Source organism: Pleurodeles waltl, chromosome 7, assembly GCF_031143425.1.
Source record: "Pleurodeles waltl isolate 20211129_DDA chromosome 7, aPleWal1.hap1.20221129, whole genome shotgun sequence".
NCBI lineage: Eukaryota > Metazoa > Chordata > Amphibia > Caudata > Salamandridae > Pleurodeles > Pleurodeles waltl.
The window spans coordinates 1,133,520,255-1,133,537,162 of NC_090446.1; the positions used below are offsets into that span (position 1 = coordinate 1,133,520,255).

Here is a 16,908-nt window from a genome sequence, read left to right on the forward strand (position 1 = left end):
CCAGCAAAGTCATAAAACTACAGTTCCCCACAGGGAACAAACACTACCTTCGAGGGCAAGAAAAGTACTGACAAACCAGGGGACTCCCGATAGAATAAAGTGATGGTCAAGCAGGTTCAAAGAATCCCAGAGTCTTTTCAAAATAATAGAAGAATCCCAGCAACGAAAGGAGTGACAAACGAGTATGTTAGGGCTAAACATGGGAACAGAAAATCTTCTGCAAGGAGAGGAGAATAAGACAAGCGAGTTCAGAGATCTGACATTCTAGGGAAAATTGGTTTGGTACAAGTCTGCAAATGACAGGAAAGAGGAACTTTGTTATATCTTGTCTGAAAAGGTCATACACCATCCTCTGCCTCCCGATATTGCTGGACCTCTCTATCGTCTTGACACTGTTGAACATCCCATACTCCTCCACAAGTTATGAATGGGTTTCACTGGCATCGTCCTTCAATTGTTCTCCTCCTACCTATCAAACACCAGTTCAATCACATTGGACCTCCCAGTCCCAGAAGATCCCTATCAACTGCCAGTGATCCCTAGGCTTCCGTCTTGTGCCCATCATCTTCAGCTTCTACAAGGAGGCCCGTGGGACTCTATTCATTGATAACAGCATCACAATTCACCAATGCACAAACAGTATATAACTCTTCAGTTTCCTCTGTTCAGGTCTCCTGCACTGCCTGCATTTCAACCATAACTGGATGTCCAGTACTTACCTGAAGCTCATCACTGCCAAAAAGAATTTCTGTTATCCAAGAACAATGATGTACAAATAATCAAAATACGGTGCATAATTTTAGAAAGCGGATTACTACAGTGGATAAAAACCTCACACTACCATGATATGCTAGCTGTTGATCAGGGACTGTTTGTCTGAGATAATCAAGTCTGCTCATGTCAGGCCTGAAGAAATATGACCAAACTACCACCATCCTGATGGAAGTCCACCTCATCCCGTTACTGGCTGGTACCATCTTCACGACCACCTGTATCCTCTACAAAGCCATAATGGCTTGTATTCTTGCAAATCTGTATGACAAGCTCACCACCTTATGCAGCTCTCAGCACATTTACAGTCAGGATGCTATCAAACTAGAGTCAAAGAAGTACAAAAAACAGGAACAAGGCTTTCTGTGTCTATGTATCTAGGATCTGGAATGACACCCCACTGCTCAATAAACCCTGCTTCAACTTAGGAGAGAGCTGAAGAGAACGACTTTAAAGAGAAGTACATGACTACAAAGAAACATCCACTTCCACTCACAGAATTCAGCTAGCCTTTAAGTCACTTGTTGACTGTACTACTGGCTTTGACCTGATACAGTGCTCTGCTGCTATTCATGTATGTTTGTGCTATATAAGTACCACGTACATACACCTAACCAAGCAAAGGGAAGAAGCTAAAACTGAGGGAATCACTTACTTTGCACAAAGAGAAATGGAGAAGTGTAACCCCAGGGAAGCTATTTCTTCCTAAAAACTCAGGACCTAGCCAAACCATCCCCAAAACGTCCGGAGATACCACATTTATAGGTTTAGGTTAGAATTCCAGGGAGGAAGAGACAAAATGGGTCCTCTCAAAAAGCACAGTATGTGGCCATCGAAATGAACCATGGCATGCAACAGAAATACAGAATAACTACACCCAACCAGGCTCCAAAATAACTACCAATTGTTTTTTAAAATAACTTTATAGTACAGCCACTGAGTATGTTATAGCAGCACAATTTGTGGCAACCTCAGCGAGCCTTTAGGGCAAAGGAACCCCCCCCCCCCCTCATTGAGGTGCCTACATTTCTCATTCAAAGCCTTTTGTATCTGGAGCACCCTCCCACTTTAGTCAGGGCTATCTTTCTCGTTGACTTCCATAAGGAAACAGCCTAAGACTTGTTTTGCTGATCAGTTCTAATACCAGCACATAGACACCCAGCCAGGTTGTTGATGTATCACAAATGCTGTCAGTCAGTCCTTTTTTAACTAACTTTATTTACCCTAAACTTACTCTTGCTAGTGTGGTGCAATCTTTATTTCCTAAACACTGTAAAAGATACCAAAGTTACTGATGTCGTTTTTTGCTTTATTTGTGCATGGTATAGTGTGGTGACAGTGTGTTCACAGGTGTGTGCACTAGGAGTATGAAAGTACGTGTCCTTATGGTTGAGTCATGATGTGCTGTGAATCCCACACAGTAGGAGATCCATTTGGCACCTTGTGGCTACTGGTGACAGAATGGCATTTTCGTGTGGAAGGGGTGTGTGGATCTCATCGGTGTGGCCTTTCACTGCATCTATTTTGAGAGTGAGGCTCTGTGCCTGTGGAGGCTGCAAGGTGGGAGCATATCAGCGGGTTTAGGGTGAAGGCCCGCACCAAAGAGGGCTAGAGGGGCAGAGCGGAAACCCGCTAAGGCCCAGGGAGAAGGCACGCAGGGCAAGAAAGGAATGCAAAAAAACAAGAAGGTGCCAGCAGAAATGGCACCCCACCCCCTTTTTCTGTTACTGGGCAGAAAAGAAAAGTAGGGGAGGACAAAAGCACCAAATGGACAACAAAGGGCGCAAAGCAAAGGGCCAATGGTAGGCCTTATTTGGTTTCAAAAGTTGCCTCTTCACACCTGAAGGTAGTGAGGAGCTTATAAGTAGGCTGCCTTAACCCGGACCCCTTTTCAGGTAGAGCACAGCAGCGTGCAAGTGCTGCTTTTCTGATGTGTTGGTATGTATCTGGGCTTTTAACCACACCCTATCACTCATTCGTGGGCTTGCCTTTCAAAAATCCTTTGTTTTCGTTGGTAACTGCTTTACATTTGTCCCTCCTTGGAGCGGTTTTGATACTTTTGCTGATAACTTTGACTGCGAGCGAACTTCTTTTTCCTTTAGTCTCTCTCCTTCAGTGGCGCTTTGAATCGGCTTGCTTATGTCAACTGTTTTACTTATTTTTTTCAATTTGTGTGGCAAGAAAAGTCCAGTTATGAATTTAGAACGCTAATAGCTCTAACTAGAGCAAGCATGAGACCCATAACATTGCAAATGCTTGTTTCAGTAGGGCGGCCAGGCAGCAATTCAAGGAGAAACACCACCCACAAAAAAAAAAAAGGGAGGGAGGGGGGATGGGGAGGAGAAAAGAAAGGCCAAAAACGTGAAACACAATCCCAGGTTGTCGCAGACTGGGGAGATGGAGTCGAAAGGAGAAAGGTGGTAAAAGCATAAGCATAAGGAGAAGGAGGAGGCCATACCCGCCATGGAGAAGTGGCAGAACTACTTACCTTGGGATGCCTTACCGCAGGGTAAGACAATTGGTGGAGGGGGTACACAAATCTCAGTACTCGCAGCCCACGTACGCCTGAGGGCAGGACGCAACTAATCACCAAAGTAGTGAGTTAAGCCTAAGAAAAGTTAAAAGGAGTACCTCTCACACAAAAGGACAAATGCCAGCGCCAAAACTCCATGTACTCAGAACTAAACTGTTTCATTGATTTATGGCTAAGTGATTGATAGTTTTGCTACATATATAATTGTCTGAGTGATTTATGTTAGGCCTGCCAACAAGAATGATTGAAGACCCTGTAGTATGGCTTATAAATGACAGTTTAACCTGCCATAAAAGTTAAACTATGTCAAAGTGATTTATGGCAGCCCCGAATTATTTATGGACCCAATAAAGAATGACACTGACCAAAAATAAAAATAAATAAATAAAAGAAAAAACATGGTAATGGAGCAACACAGTTAACATTGGAACTTCCAACCAACAATATTATAAACTGTGACTAAACAGACTGTAAACACAATGTAGTAGTGAAAACATGAGCTGATAGAATATAAAACAAAAATGAACATCTAAGTCCTGGTACTTGTCAGGGGCTTGCACTGGCCATCAAAGCCTGTTAACATCATCCTTATCCTTCATCATCCTGTCCCTGTCCTGAAACTTCTGGAATAGGAGACTCTGATGTACTGGGTAACCTATGCAACTGAAGATTAACACACTTCTTCCCTTGAACATCCATGGATACCCAACATCCACTGCCACCTCTACCACATCCGCGTTTACCATCAATTACAGACCTATAGGTAATATGCGTATTACTAAATCTCTTTAGCTTGCTTTAGTAGCACACTTCAACATTACTCACACAAGTTAAATGGGTGAACAAATGTCCCACTTGGAAGGGGCCTTTTAACACAGTACTACCTTTCTCCTCTGTTGTTTCACCCAACCCATTCACCCTTGTTAAGGGTTACCTTGACCCTATGCTTCAAATCGTACTAGGTCTTGTAATGTAAATGTGACTTCTGAATATTGCCCTCTTCTTCCTCTAAAGACCAATTATTTAATAAACAATTCTTCAACCCAGCCTGATTGCGTCTAGTGCAAGGAACTCTTCCTCTCAACAATTTGAATGGACTATGACCGGTCACAGTGGGAGAACTGCAGTATGCTACCCTCAATTTTGAACAGCCATGCTGACACTGCCCATAAGAATCCGATTAAAGAATTCTACAGCACCACTCCCATCCACACGATAAAGAGACGTCCAAGAAATGTTATTCTAGGCAGAAAATCCTGGAAAACTTTGTACATAAATTGGGTACCATTATCACGAATTAATGATTTGGTTATGTCCTCGTGTAAAATATGTCATCAAGAAACTTAGGATGGCTACATAATCAACCTTATTTAAAATGCACCATGAAGGCAATTTCATAAATAAATCCAATAAAACTACCACATAGCATGCAGTGCCATTCAAACTCAAAATCAGACGAAAAATATCCGTGGCCAATTCTCCTCATAACGCTTCCAGACATGCAAGAGGGGACAATGGTGGTCTAAGGGTGAACATAGTTTTCTCGGCTGATGCACACTCCTGACAATCCCGTACTGTCCTTTCCATTTCTACATTAATTTCAGGCCATCAATAATATACCTTAACCCATCTAAAATATAATTCTTTATAAAACCCATGTAACCTTCATGGTTCATTTTCAGAATTCTTTCCTTAAACACACAGGTGATATCAGTCTTTCACCTCTCATGAGTAATAAGTTGTCCTCCCAAGAAAGTTCATTTCTAATTTCCCAAAAGTGTTTGGCCTCCCCAGTGTCACAAACATTTACAGGCCACCCCTTCATCATGTATTTTTTGACTTCAGTTAAAATTGGATCATTCTTTCCCACCATCTTTTGAAATCCTCTTGCACTCAACCTTGTCAACAATCCTGAGTAGGGTGGTTGGCTCTGTAACAGAGTTCTAATTACATTATCAGTCACTTTGTTCTTTACCCCTGATAAATACTCAAACTTGTACTTATAGTCCAACAAATGTAATGACAGCCGCACAAACCTAAGTGTAATTGTGTCCATGCTCGAGGTGATCAATACAAACCACAAAATGAGACCCACACACATACTGAGTGAATTTACTGATTCCTCAAGCACATGCTAACATCTCACTCTGAACAGTGGAAAAAGTATTTTTAGCTGCAATAAGGGAACTTGAAGCACAATAAATTTTATGTTCAACAGGATCATTGCTCCTCTGAGACAACAGAGCTCCAAGACCCCTCCCACTGTCAAACACCCAGTGGTAATAACAGTAACATTCTGAGGGTCAAATCCTTGCTGGGGAATGGTAGTGCAAATAGTTTTTTATACTATCAAAACAATGTTGATGAAAATTATCCCCAAAAAATGTTTTACTTTTCTTCAATAACTGTCTAATTTCAAATGTCTTGTCTGCAAAATCCTTCAGTAACTTAGAAAAAAAATTCAACAAGACCTAAAAAACACATCTATCATCCTCCTTTGAGCATGGAAAAGGAGCATCACAGTTGGCTTCCACCAATTCCTTCTTTGGAAAAATGCCCCTTTTGCTGATTTCATATCCCAGATAAGTTACAGAATTCATAACAATTTTACATTTGTTAAATTTTACAGTGAGACCTTTAGCACGGAATATGTTCAAGACATTCTTTAGTCCAGATTCAGGTTGCGCTTTACTTTGGGCCATGACTAGGATATTGTTCTGAAAATAAAAATGCTCTCTAGGCTCTTGGCCAACACTGGAAACCAGCAACAGCTGCCACAAGACCAAGGGGTGTGGAATTTATTAAAATATCTACTTGTCCATGGGGCAAGTTGCCTCATAAAGCTACTTGTCCTATAAATACATCTACATGTCCTTTTGGAGTCATGTGTTGTGGCAACGAATTAGGGCAGAAATCTCATTATATAGGGGCTCTGATAATAGCCTCTTTGATTATGCAACAGCTAATACTATAGTAGTGCTTGAATACTGGCAATTCCCTTATTTTTCCACCAGTCCCCAGATCTACATAGTGAGAGTGGAGGAATCAGTAGACAATAGTCCCAGGGCTGAAATGCCTTTCTGAGTCTGTGCAAACTTACTAGTTTGCATGTTTTAAGGGGTTTCACCAGCATTTCTCTAATCTTTTCCCATACTGAGAAAGATGAGGAATTTACGGTAGGCAAGGGCCGAAGTAAAACTTCGAGACTTGGGTAAAAAGGTGGTAGGAGGGAAAGTGATCTTGTAAACGCTCATCATATTTTCACTGAGCACATGTACACATGCATATTTGCTTGTGCTAAAATACAGTTCACAAATTTTCTAGGAGTATGATTTCCTGGTCTACTTCTGTCAATTTTTGTGAATTCATGAAATGCGTAAATCTACAGTAATGCAACGGCATATACCATGGGTTCACTTTTGTGACTTTCTTTAAGAATTATGCCTTTAAATAGGTCTGGCGTTAACCAAGACCTTTTTGTTTTCATTTAAAATTCTATAACTTTCTCTACCCAACTTTTGGCTGGCTTCACTGTGAGTTATAGCATGCTGCTCTTTCACAAGGAGCATATCGGCACACAAAGTAGTGCCAGGAACTACTACGTATGACAATGTGGGGTATTTGAGACCCCAAAAAATATTTTGCTTTTTGCCAATGCTTGTTACAATAGTGAGGGCAATGCAGCTCCCACAACAATAAAGTTTTACAAAAGCCATATCAAAACAAAACACGCATTGGCAAAACCAAAAGACTGACCACCAATGTCAGTTTATTTTCATGTTTCCCATAATCTTGGTGAAACTGGTTAGTGATTTTTCCATTACAAATATTTTTGAAAAACACTGGCATACATCAACACAGTTCAGTAAATGATGCTTCACAGTAGTTTAGCAAAGCATTTTTTTCCCCAGTTGCATTTTATCCTGAAAGAATATTATCAATCTTGCTTTAAAGCTTCTGCAAATATTTGCATCTCATCAGGACGCATTCTAGGAGCATTATAAGTAGCCTCATATTCTTACATTTTGCTAACGTGTCCACTTTTGTTTTACTGGAACCACCATCAAGTAGTGCAGTCCGAGCTTACAACATTTATTTAGAGCACTCACCCTAATAATAAAGGCTTTGCATTAATGAACCATAAATACAAGTTCAAACAGCATAACATATGAGCATAAATATTGTCTCAACTGCAGACAGCTCCCTTGCTTGTAAACTGACGGCCAAAGGGTTTGTGCTGCAGAGGATTGGGGCTACTTGCCCAAGGACAAAATAAATATGAAAACTTGTAGCCCTTGATTCCAAACAATATGTCCTTGGCATCGGGCTATAGGAATTCCACACGCCTGGCATGCGAGTAAACTGAAAGCAAACACAAGGAGCCATAAATGTGGTAAGGTGCTTGCTATCGGTGCAATGGAACATGAAAGTATGCTGTGGTTAGGTCTTGGGTTATGAAGCACGCAGCTCCCTTCATGATGGTAAACATCTCACTATTTTTGGGAAGTGGGAACTTGTTAAACAAGATATTGAAGTTCAAGTCACAGAGATCAATGCACAACCTTGACCTTTCTCTTGGCCTTGCATGCTACGACCAAGGGGGATAACCATTCACTGGCCTCCACACTTTTGATTATTCACAACTCACTCATCCAGGGGTAGTAGCCTCCTGGATGTGGGAAATATGCCTCAAGCTGAACCAAGATCCTTGTCCTGGGACCCTCAACGACAGCCTGAGACGACTCCTGGTGGCCCTCAACACTCGGCAAACCCCCACACCCATACAGACCACACACTTAACCTCGGCGTCATCCTCGACTCAATGCTCACCATGACCAGACAGGTAGATTCAGTCGCCTCCACCTGCTTCCACACCCTCTGACTCCTAAGAAAGATTGTCAGATGGATACCAAACGACTGCTGGAAAAACAGGACACACGCCCTTATCACAAGTAGGCTTGACTACGGCAATGCCCTCTATGCTGGTACCTCCAAGAAAAACCTGAACAAGCTACAGCAGGTCCAGAACACCACCGCCAGGCTTGTTCTAGACCTCTCCCACAGAGAACACATCATAGAACACCTGAAGAACCTCCACTGGCTCACAGTCGAGAAGAGGATCAGCTTCAAACTCCTCATACACACATACAAAGCCCTCCACGACGACAGACCCAACTACCTCAACAATGGCATCAACTGGTACTCCCCTCCGCTTGCCTCACAGTCACTTGCCAACGTACCCTGAATAAAGAAGTCCTTGGCTGGAGGAAGATTGTTCTCATACTGGCAGCAAAAAGGTGGAACACCTTACCACAGCACTTCAGACAGTCGCCATCGCTGCCTCAGTTCAGGAAGGACCTCAAGACACGGCTCTTCGACTGATCTGTGAGATCAACCTCAGCCCGTTGAGGCCCTATGGGTGAGTAGTGCACTATGCAAAACCGTGATTGATTGATCCTTTCCAACTCTAGTCTGACATCATCCCTGATGCTGGATGTCATGTTCCTCACTTAATTCTTAACAGATACAAATTCATCTTTCAGTACTATTTTGTGAGGGAATCCCTGTATCCTTCTCACCTTTTCTGAAGAATCTGTTGAGGAATCGGCAGGTAAAACCTGTTCTAGGCTATTAGGATTTGAGGTAATTCCCACATTCCTCTAGTCTACCCATCCTAACACTGATGGACCCTTTTCCGCTACATACAACTTTCCTTCTGCCTATCTCTCTTTGAATTTATAGTTCAATTTGCAGAAACCAACCATAGGAAAAGGATCTCCTGTGAAACTTTCTGGATGTATGTGCGAGGGTATCAATGCATTACCCAAGACACTTTGAATTTTTTCCACCCCAACAGGTTGATAATCACGTATGGCAAACCAGAGTCTGCCATAAGACACATATTTATTTATAGTATTGGTACTTCTACATCATCATGCTCTGAAGGACCTAGGTCACTGCCTACACAGTTGACATAAGCAGACAACGTTTTCTTGTGACAAACTCTAGTGAAATGCCCACTTATCCCACAGCTCATGCAATGTTACTGCAGGCTGGGCAACGCTTGTCGTAAGCCAAATGATACGTTTTGCCACATCTGCCACATGTGTGGCAATCTCCTAATGCCCACATTTTTTTTCATCAAGTCTAACTGGTTTGGAAGGAGCCACTTTATTTCCTGGTATTTTCTGGTAGTCCCTAAACAAAGCAGTGTTGCTGCTAATTCTGTAAACAGTGTATTTTTATCTGTACCATTTAAGTTTGCCTTGGCACAAAGTTTACACAGCTCAGCCTTTTACACAATAGCTATGGCTTCAGAGTGGTCTCAGCACTGGTTCACAACCTTTCTTGGGCATTACAGTCATTAGTATGCATGACAACTTGATCTCAAATACGTTTGTCATGTAAAATACCAAAAAGGTATGGCTAATTTTTTTTCATCCCGCAGTGAAGTCATTGATAGTTCCGTGGCTGACTTGATGCCTTTGGAAGAGGTTATATCTATCCATTAATATACAGATGGAGGGCACAAAATAGTTGTCTAAGCCCTCTATTGCATGTACAAAAGTGTCTGTATAGTCCACTGCCTGAGGTTTTATCTCCAATTGCTAATAAAACCTTGGCCCTTCCGGTCCTAAAGCGTGCAGCAAGATTTTCCTCTTCCTCCTAGGACAAAATTCCTCATTAGTATCCTTAATTGTTAAAATGTAATTTCAAAAATACTCCTTCCATTGTGGCGATTTCATAATAGGCTCCCTGGGTGCTGACAAAAAATGACTGTAGAGGAGGTAAAGTATTTTTTGTGTGCACAGGGTGAGAGAAAAAAAAACAAGCATTTTCAATGCAACGGGTCTCACATTTGTTAGAGTTAGAGCTATTAGCCTTGTAAAGCCAAAAAAAAAAAAAGTGCAGCGTAATTGCACTATGTAAAATGCAGCACGATCGTGCTGCGTGGAAAATAAACAGATAAAGTAGTCCAGACTCCAGGCTGAAAACATCGAGCCTCGTATGTTTTTGGTACTTTACCGGTGCTGTGTAGGTGGGCTAAACACCGGAAAAGTCATGACGTATGCATGCCTTTCACAAATGAAAGCAAGCGGATTTTAAAAGGCAAGCCCACGAACCAATGTAAGTGACTGACGTGGCATGGGTGTGGTTTGAAGCCCAAAGAGAGATTACAGAATGGACGGAGCACTTTGTGCTCGCCCATAAAAAGCACAACTATGTGACAGTACCGTGAAACCAGTGGAATAGACTGAAAAATGACAATGCAGACAAGCACAGGATGCAGATCACACACCTGAAGTACAGGTTTACCCAAGTTACTTTACTTGTATCCTTTTAGAAGAGAGAGAGTGCAGGGTGAATGATAACTGCAAAATGGATCTCGACAACGAGATCCTCCAATAGGCAAGATAGACTGAAAGAACACACTCAAGATGGCGCCAGTTTCAGGTCACACAGAATGACCTCCCAGACAAGGGAAAGAGGTGCAAGGCATTGTGGGGCGATATGCTGACATCCATCCACTGCACCGCTGTGGAACTTGAGCGTGCAGACGGGAGAAGAAGCGCATGCGGAGACAGCTGTTGATTCATATCGGTTATCGTAAATTAAATAATCATTAGATTACAAGGAAGCAAAGAACAAAATGGTGTACTGCATAGGGTCTTCCTGCGTGGAGCTAGTTCCAACTGAAAACTGGTTGCTGTCACAACTTGCCCTTATGCACGCGTAGACGTTCGGAACTAGAGGCCAGATGTAGCAAGCAGTTTGCCCATTCTATGTATATGGGAAAATGTGTTCGTACATACGGCCCTAGGTCCGGCACTCATCGCCGTGTTTGGAATGAACAGCCTCCATCCCAGGGCAGATTCCAAGTACAACTTTATTCGACCACTACAATCTACTCAAAACGCAGATCATATAGTCAACCACTCCAGCCCTGTCTGCCTGGCATTCAATGACATTACCATGGAGGCTCCACGCCACAAGGCCTGTGCACTAAGACAACACCGCACTACTTGACACGTATACTAAATGGGCGTCATATTTAAAGATCAAATGGCATTACAAAATTTCATAGCCGTTTCTCGCCGTCCTGTGGTCTCACCACATGACCTTCTTCCCTACTGGGCTCAATCCACGCAATCTCACAGCCTGCCGTCTTACTCCATGTTCGTTGTGGCCCTGTGTGACCTCTGACGCACTGGCTCCTCCGTACAGCCTTCAAATGTGTCCCTTTACTCCTCAGCCCCTTCACGTTGCTTCATAAGTTGCCCTTTCATACCAGGGGCTCTACGTTCAGGCATATGTATCCTTTTACTCCCAATCCCCTCCATTCGGCCTTATATTGTACCCTCGGACTCCTGAATGCCATGCACCCCCAAATCAAGCTCCTTGCGAGTCCTCTTACTCCTGTGTCCACTTATTCCTGTGCCCCTTCATCTAAACTCACATTCTGTCCGGTTACTCCTTTGCCAATCCATTCAAACTCTGGTAAATTAAAAGCAGTATTCCTCACACGAGGTCATCTGTAACGGTTTATTTCAACTCAACCTTATTTTCCTCCAAGGCGCAGCGAGCAAGCAAACGGCCTTGCTTGAAATCCTAGAATGTACAGATGCCGTCGGGACACATCTCACGAACATTCTCCCACCGGTCATAGGCTGCACAACCCCCAAGCTCACCCTAACACGAATGTATTGTCTCTTCTTACTTCTGTGCCTCTCTATCAAAAAACTCATTTTGTGTCCTCGTATTCCTGTGCCCCTCCATTCAAACTCATATTGTGTGCTCTTACTCCAGTGCCCCTCCATTGTGTCGTTTTACTCTGTGTCCCTTTATTGAAACTCATTGCGTCCTTACTTCTGTGCCCCTCCACCTAACACAGGTGCCCTCTTACTGCCGCGCCCCTCCATTCAGACTCATTGTGTCCTCTTACTCCTATGTCCATCCAGCCAGACTCATTTTGCCATGTTACTCCCATGCCCCTCCATCCAAACTTATATTATGTCCTCTTACTCCTGTGCCCCTCCATCCAAAATCATTGCCCCCCCCCCCTTACTCCTGTGCCACTCCATCCAAAATCATCTTGTGCCCTCCTACTCCGGGGTCCCTCCATCTAACCACACATTGTATCTTCTTACTTCTGTGCCCTCCATTCAAACTCTCTGTGTTCTCTTACCCTGTATCTCTCCGTTTAAACGTGCTGGGTCCTCTTACTGATGTGCCCCTTCTTCCAGGCTTCACCACAGCCTCTCTGTTCAGTATATATCTCATTTTAATTAAGCCTCTCTTCACAGGAGTATTTTGTTTGCCTAGCTCTGGACTCCCTCAAATCTGTCTGTAGAAGTATCTGTCAGAACTGGGCACTGTTCTCCAGAACGCAACTCACCAGAACTGCACAGTGCTTCATATCAGGCCTCCAGAAATGGATACAACATCCAAAATATGGCCTCTGGGACAGCATCCCATAACTTAGATATAGGCTGATGCAATGCGCTAACACAAGCCCACACCTTGGTGAGGGTGCCCCTCTCACCACGAATACTACCATCTCTCTTCCTCCCCCCTGGCATACTCATACCCCCTCCCGCACCCCCGCCTCAAAGTGAAGTAAAAAGGAAATGGGCGTAAGAATGGCAAGCAGGTTAACAAGTAAGGCCTGGGACTAATGCAGGAAATGTGGTTTGAAGCTGGCGAGTTCAGACCAAATGCTAGCCTGTGACTGCAAGGCATGGCATATGAGCTAGGAACGGCGGTGGAAACAATGGGAAGGACTATCTGGCTGGGACAATGGAACAATCGGACTTGGAACACTTGAGGTTTGATTCGAGGGCTAGGAAACGTGGCCAGGAAATGTGCACAGGGTAATGCAGGCCTTGTGTGACGGGAAGTGTTCTGCAACCAGTGGGACTGGATGGCAGGATGGGAAATGAGGTCGGAGCAATGCAGGCTTGAGTAGCTGGCTGAGAAGAATCATCTGGGAATAATGTGGGACAATGAGATGGGCAATGTGGGCTGGTCTCAGCAGTGAAAAACCTATCCTGAGCCTAAGCTCCGACTGGAGGAAGTAGACACAGTGAAAAGCATGGAGTCCGGCCAGGAAGTTTGCTTTTAATTGGGCTCTTTTTTTCTGGTAACATAAGGCATTAGGTGTCCATAATGAGCTATTCGACCGGCACTTCCATATGAGTTCTTATGGTGTGGGTGAGACCATGGGCCCCTGTTGGCTGGGAAGTGCTGAGACAGTGTCCTGCTCCACTGGGACCAGATGTAGCATGGTAGAAGTGTGCCTCTCAGCCACAGAGCAGCAGTCACCAGACCGGCTCATCTCACTCTCCTCTTCGGGGATGGTACAAAGTGTCCTCCATGGGGATTGGTACTGCAGCATAACTGGCCGGGTTCGGACTTCACGGGAGGGGAGGCAGCCAATGCACTGGGGTACCAGGTGTTGGGGACTGGCTTGATGGCTACCAAGGCAGGAACCTGGACTGCTAACCAAACTGGGGCGGAGGTCACTCTGGTGCAATGGCTGATTGGAAGATCGATGGAGGGCAGTTACACATTCTCTTTCAGTGACCATCCGGAAGAAGACAAAAGGAGAATTAAAGTTGAATTTTGTAAAATGTGGACCCAGCCCAGAGGAGAACATATAATCATCCATGCCGAATGGCACCATGGGCATCAGGCATGGGTTTGATAAACATACAATTGGCAGACTATAAACACTGCCATGCAAACAGGACAAAGAGTGATGGTGATATGCACTGCCAGCTTGCCACCTATGACAAAAGTCAGTCACTTCCTGCTCTGGAGATTGGTCATGTGCACATGCATGAGACCTTGAGATGTCAGGCAGGCTGCCATTCACAAGACTGTGTTTTGGAATCTGTTCTACATGAGGAGGGCAGCAGCTGGTTGCCTGAGTATTTTCTGGGGCACTCTGCATAGACTTAGCAGGTGGTCGGTCACGTACACATGCCCGGAAGCTAGAAGATCTAGGGCAGTACTTTGCTTTATCTTCTTGAAAGGCTTTGATCAGCACACAGGAGGTACAGGGTTCCACGATTTCATGTCGAGGAGCCACACTTGCCCTTTGGTCTTCCAGCTTGCTTCCCAAAGGCACTTGAAGTGGACTGACCTCTACGCTGGTGTCTCGGCATGTGGAAGCAAGGGCAGAAATTCTAGAGTTCGCTGGCACAGTTCTAATCCACACCCATGGCATCTTGTGCCATTCCAGCTGCGGTGACACTCTGTAGTTCCTTATGCCAGCTGTCATGTCACTGGAAAGCTGCTGTCCATGTCCACTAACCTGGCATCTCGGCGGAAAACAGGACTCCCTCTTATAGGCAGGCTTTGGCTCATTCCACATGCATGGCGTTAGATTCTCCTCAAATGACTGTGGGCCCTCAGTGGTGAGAAGGCAGACCTTGGCTTCCCCAAGATCTCCTGGTTTGGCGCTCATAGAGATGGGACGGGGCTGGGTGTGCCCACCAGACTGCAGTCTTGCAGCACAGGGCTCACAGTTTTCAAGAATGCTTTGGACCAACATGTGGGGTGTTTGCTCCTCTTCTAGGAGTGCGGGGCCCTCAGCACTTGGGCTGGAGTTGTTCTTGTTCACAGAGGCATCAAACAGGAAATGTGGCTGCTGATGCATGTCAGTGTGAGGACTGTCCAGAGTAGGGGACTCCCTGCTTGCAGGAGAGGATCTTGGAGCACGCAGTTGGGGTGACCCTTGTTGTAGGTCGGAACCAGGATCACACTCCTGCTTCTGCATGGAGCTTATTGTGAGGAGAGAGACAGCTGAATGCTGCCCAGACATCGACTGCTTGGAGTGAGGTCTCGGATGTCCTGCGCTGTCACCATCAAAACCGAGGCTACCCTGTTTTAAGATGGATAGAGCTTCAGAACGAGAAACAGGCCTGTCCAAAAACTTTTTCCCAGCATCTGAGAAAGGGTAAGACTGGTGCCTCTCAGAAGTTTGGAGAGATTTGTCTTTGCACTCAAAGGTATTGAAAGGTGCTGGTGGTAGACGGTGGCCCATCCGAAGGCTCTGCAAAGCAGGAGATCGTATCGCCTGAGCTGGAAGGGTTTTTTCCAGTTCCTGTAAACTCTCATGGTAATTGTCAAGTTCACAGGGAGAGACTGCCTTGAATGGATTACCTTGGACTTGGGTCTGACCGGCAGTAGCTGGTCTCTCACTTTTATCAATGGTGGTGAGTGGCTCTTGCATGATGGTGTATAGTCTCTCTAGTCTGCAGTAGGTTTCTCCCTCTGGTAAAGGCCTCACAAATGGTAGCTGTCCTTCAATCACAGTCTGACAGCCTAGGGGACCGATGTTGTTCCCATCCTGACCATCTCGGACAGGTCTACTGAAGACATGAGCCTGTGGTGATTGCTCAGGATCAGTCACTTCAGACATGTTTCTAATAAAGAAATACAGTGGTGGCTTTGAATCATGGAATTCAGGATGTCTGGAGAGGCACTTGGTCTGACCTTCAAGGATACTTCTGGAGGCCTGCCCGGGCAGCAACTTGACAGCACTCTTGCCACCTGCAAAAGAGTGGAGAGAAGTTTTTGGTGGGGGATGAGGCATCTGCTTTTGCAGTTCGAACTTCAAGCTCTCTGTGCTAGGTGAGGTTTTGTTGTTCTGAGTGATGTTGCTGGATACCAGAGGAGATGGACTCCGTCCGGTCTCTGAGATGCTCCCTACTGTACGGTTGTTATTGGACAGATGCTCAGGGGTGTTCCGTATCAATATAAAGGAAGGTGGGGGATCCATGATAGGTGGCTGGACCTCGGGACTCTGGCAGTTCTTTTGGAAACCTGGGCTGCCTCTGATAGACACTGGTGGTTGGTATTCGCCTGCTGTCTGTGGCCTTTCTATGTCCGTGTACATTTTGTTGCAAGGCCTAGGGGAGTTTCTGATCCATACATAGGTGGGTTTCTGTTGCTCGGGTCCACTATGCATCTCTGGGCTAGCAATGCGTTGATGCGGTTCACTAGGACCAGACCTTATCCAAAAATAAGACTGTGCTTGCTGGGCTGTGTTCTGTGTTGCCCCGGGTCTGTTGAGCATATGGGGAGTAAGGGGGGTTCTACTCTGGAAGGACTGGTGTTGCATCAGGGTATTGACAGGCTCAGAGTTTGAATACAAGTCATTCAGGGGCTCAGGGATAGGTCTAACCCAAAAGAAACGGGGCTGTTGTCGCCCCATGCTGCCTTGTGGTCGGATCCCAGGTTGTGTCTGCTCCTTGTGCTCTGCAGGACAGCGGCGAAGAGGAACTGGAGGTGGAGGACTTGGAAAGAAGGCATGAGATCTTTCACCAGTATGGGGAGGCTTCCTGTGATCCCCCGTTGGGGACCGGACATACACATAAGGGGGATGATGAGCAGGCATTGTGCTTTGAGGGCCCTCCGAACATGGATACTGAAAGTTAGGATAGTTGAGATTGTTTCGGACAGAGAGTGGAGGAGCTTGGTACTGACTTGAGGGTTGTAGATCTGGTGGGCTCGGGTGGGGGGAGTTACTTGTCTCAGGGTTGGATCTGATGAAAATGCAAGGCAGGTGCTGTTGTGCTTCTGAGCGGGGATTTTCT

General features: G+C 45.0%; 1 protein-coding gene and 1 long non-coding RNA gene across 2 annotated transcripts in view; one reads left to right on the forward strand and one right to left on the reverse strand.

The window, feature by feature from the left end:
• RECQL5 (RecQ like helicase 5) overlaps window positions 1-16,908 on the reverse strand; it is a 461,944-nt gene that overhangs the window by 230,732 nt on the left and 214,304 nt on the right. The window lies entirely within an intron of this gene.
• LOC138246015 (uncharacterized) overlaps window positions 1-16,908 on the forward strand; it is a 56,540-nt gene that overhangs the window by 5,483 nt on the left and 34,149 nt on the right. The window lies entirely within an intron of this gene.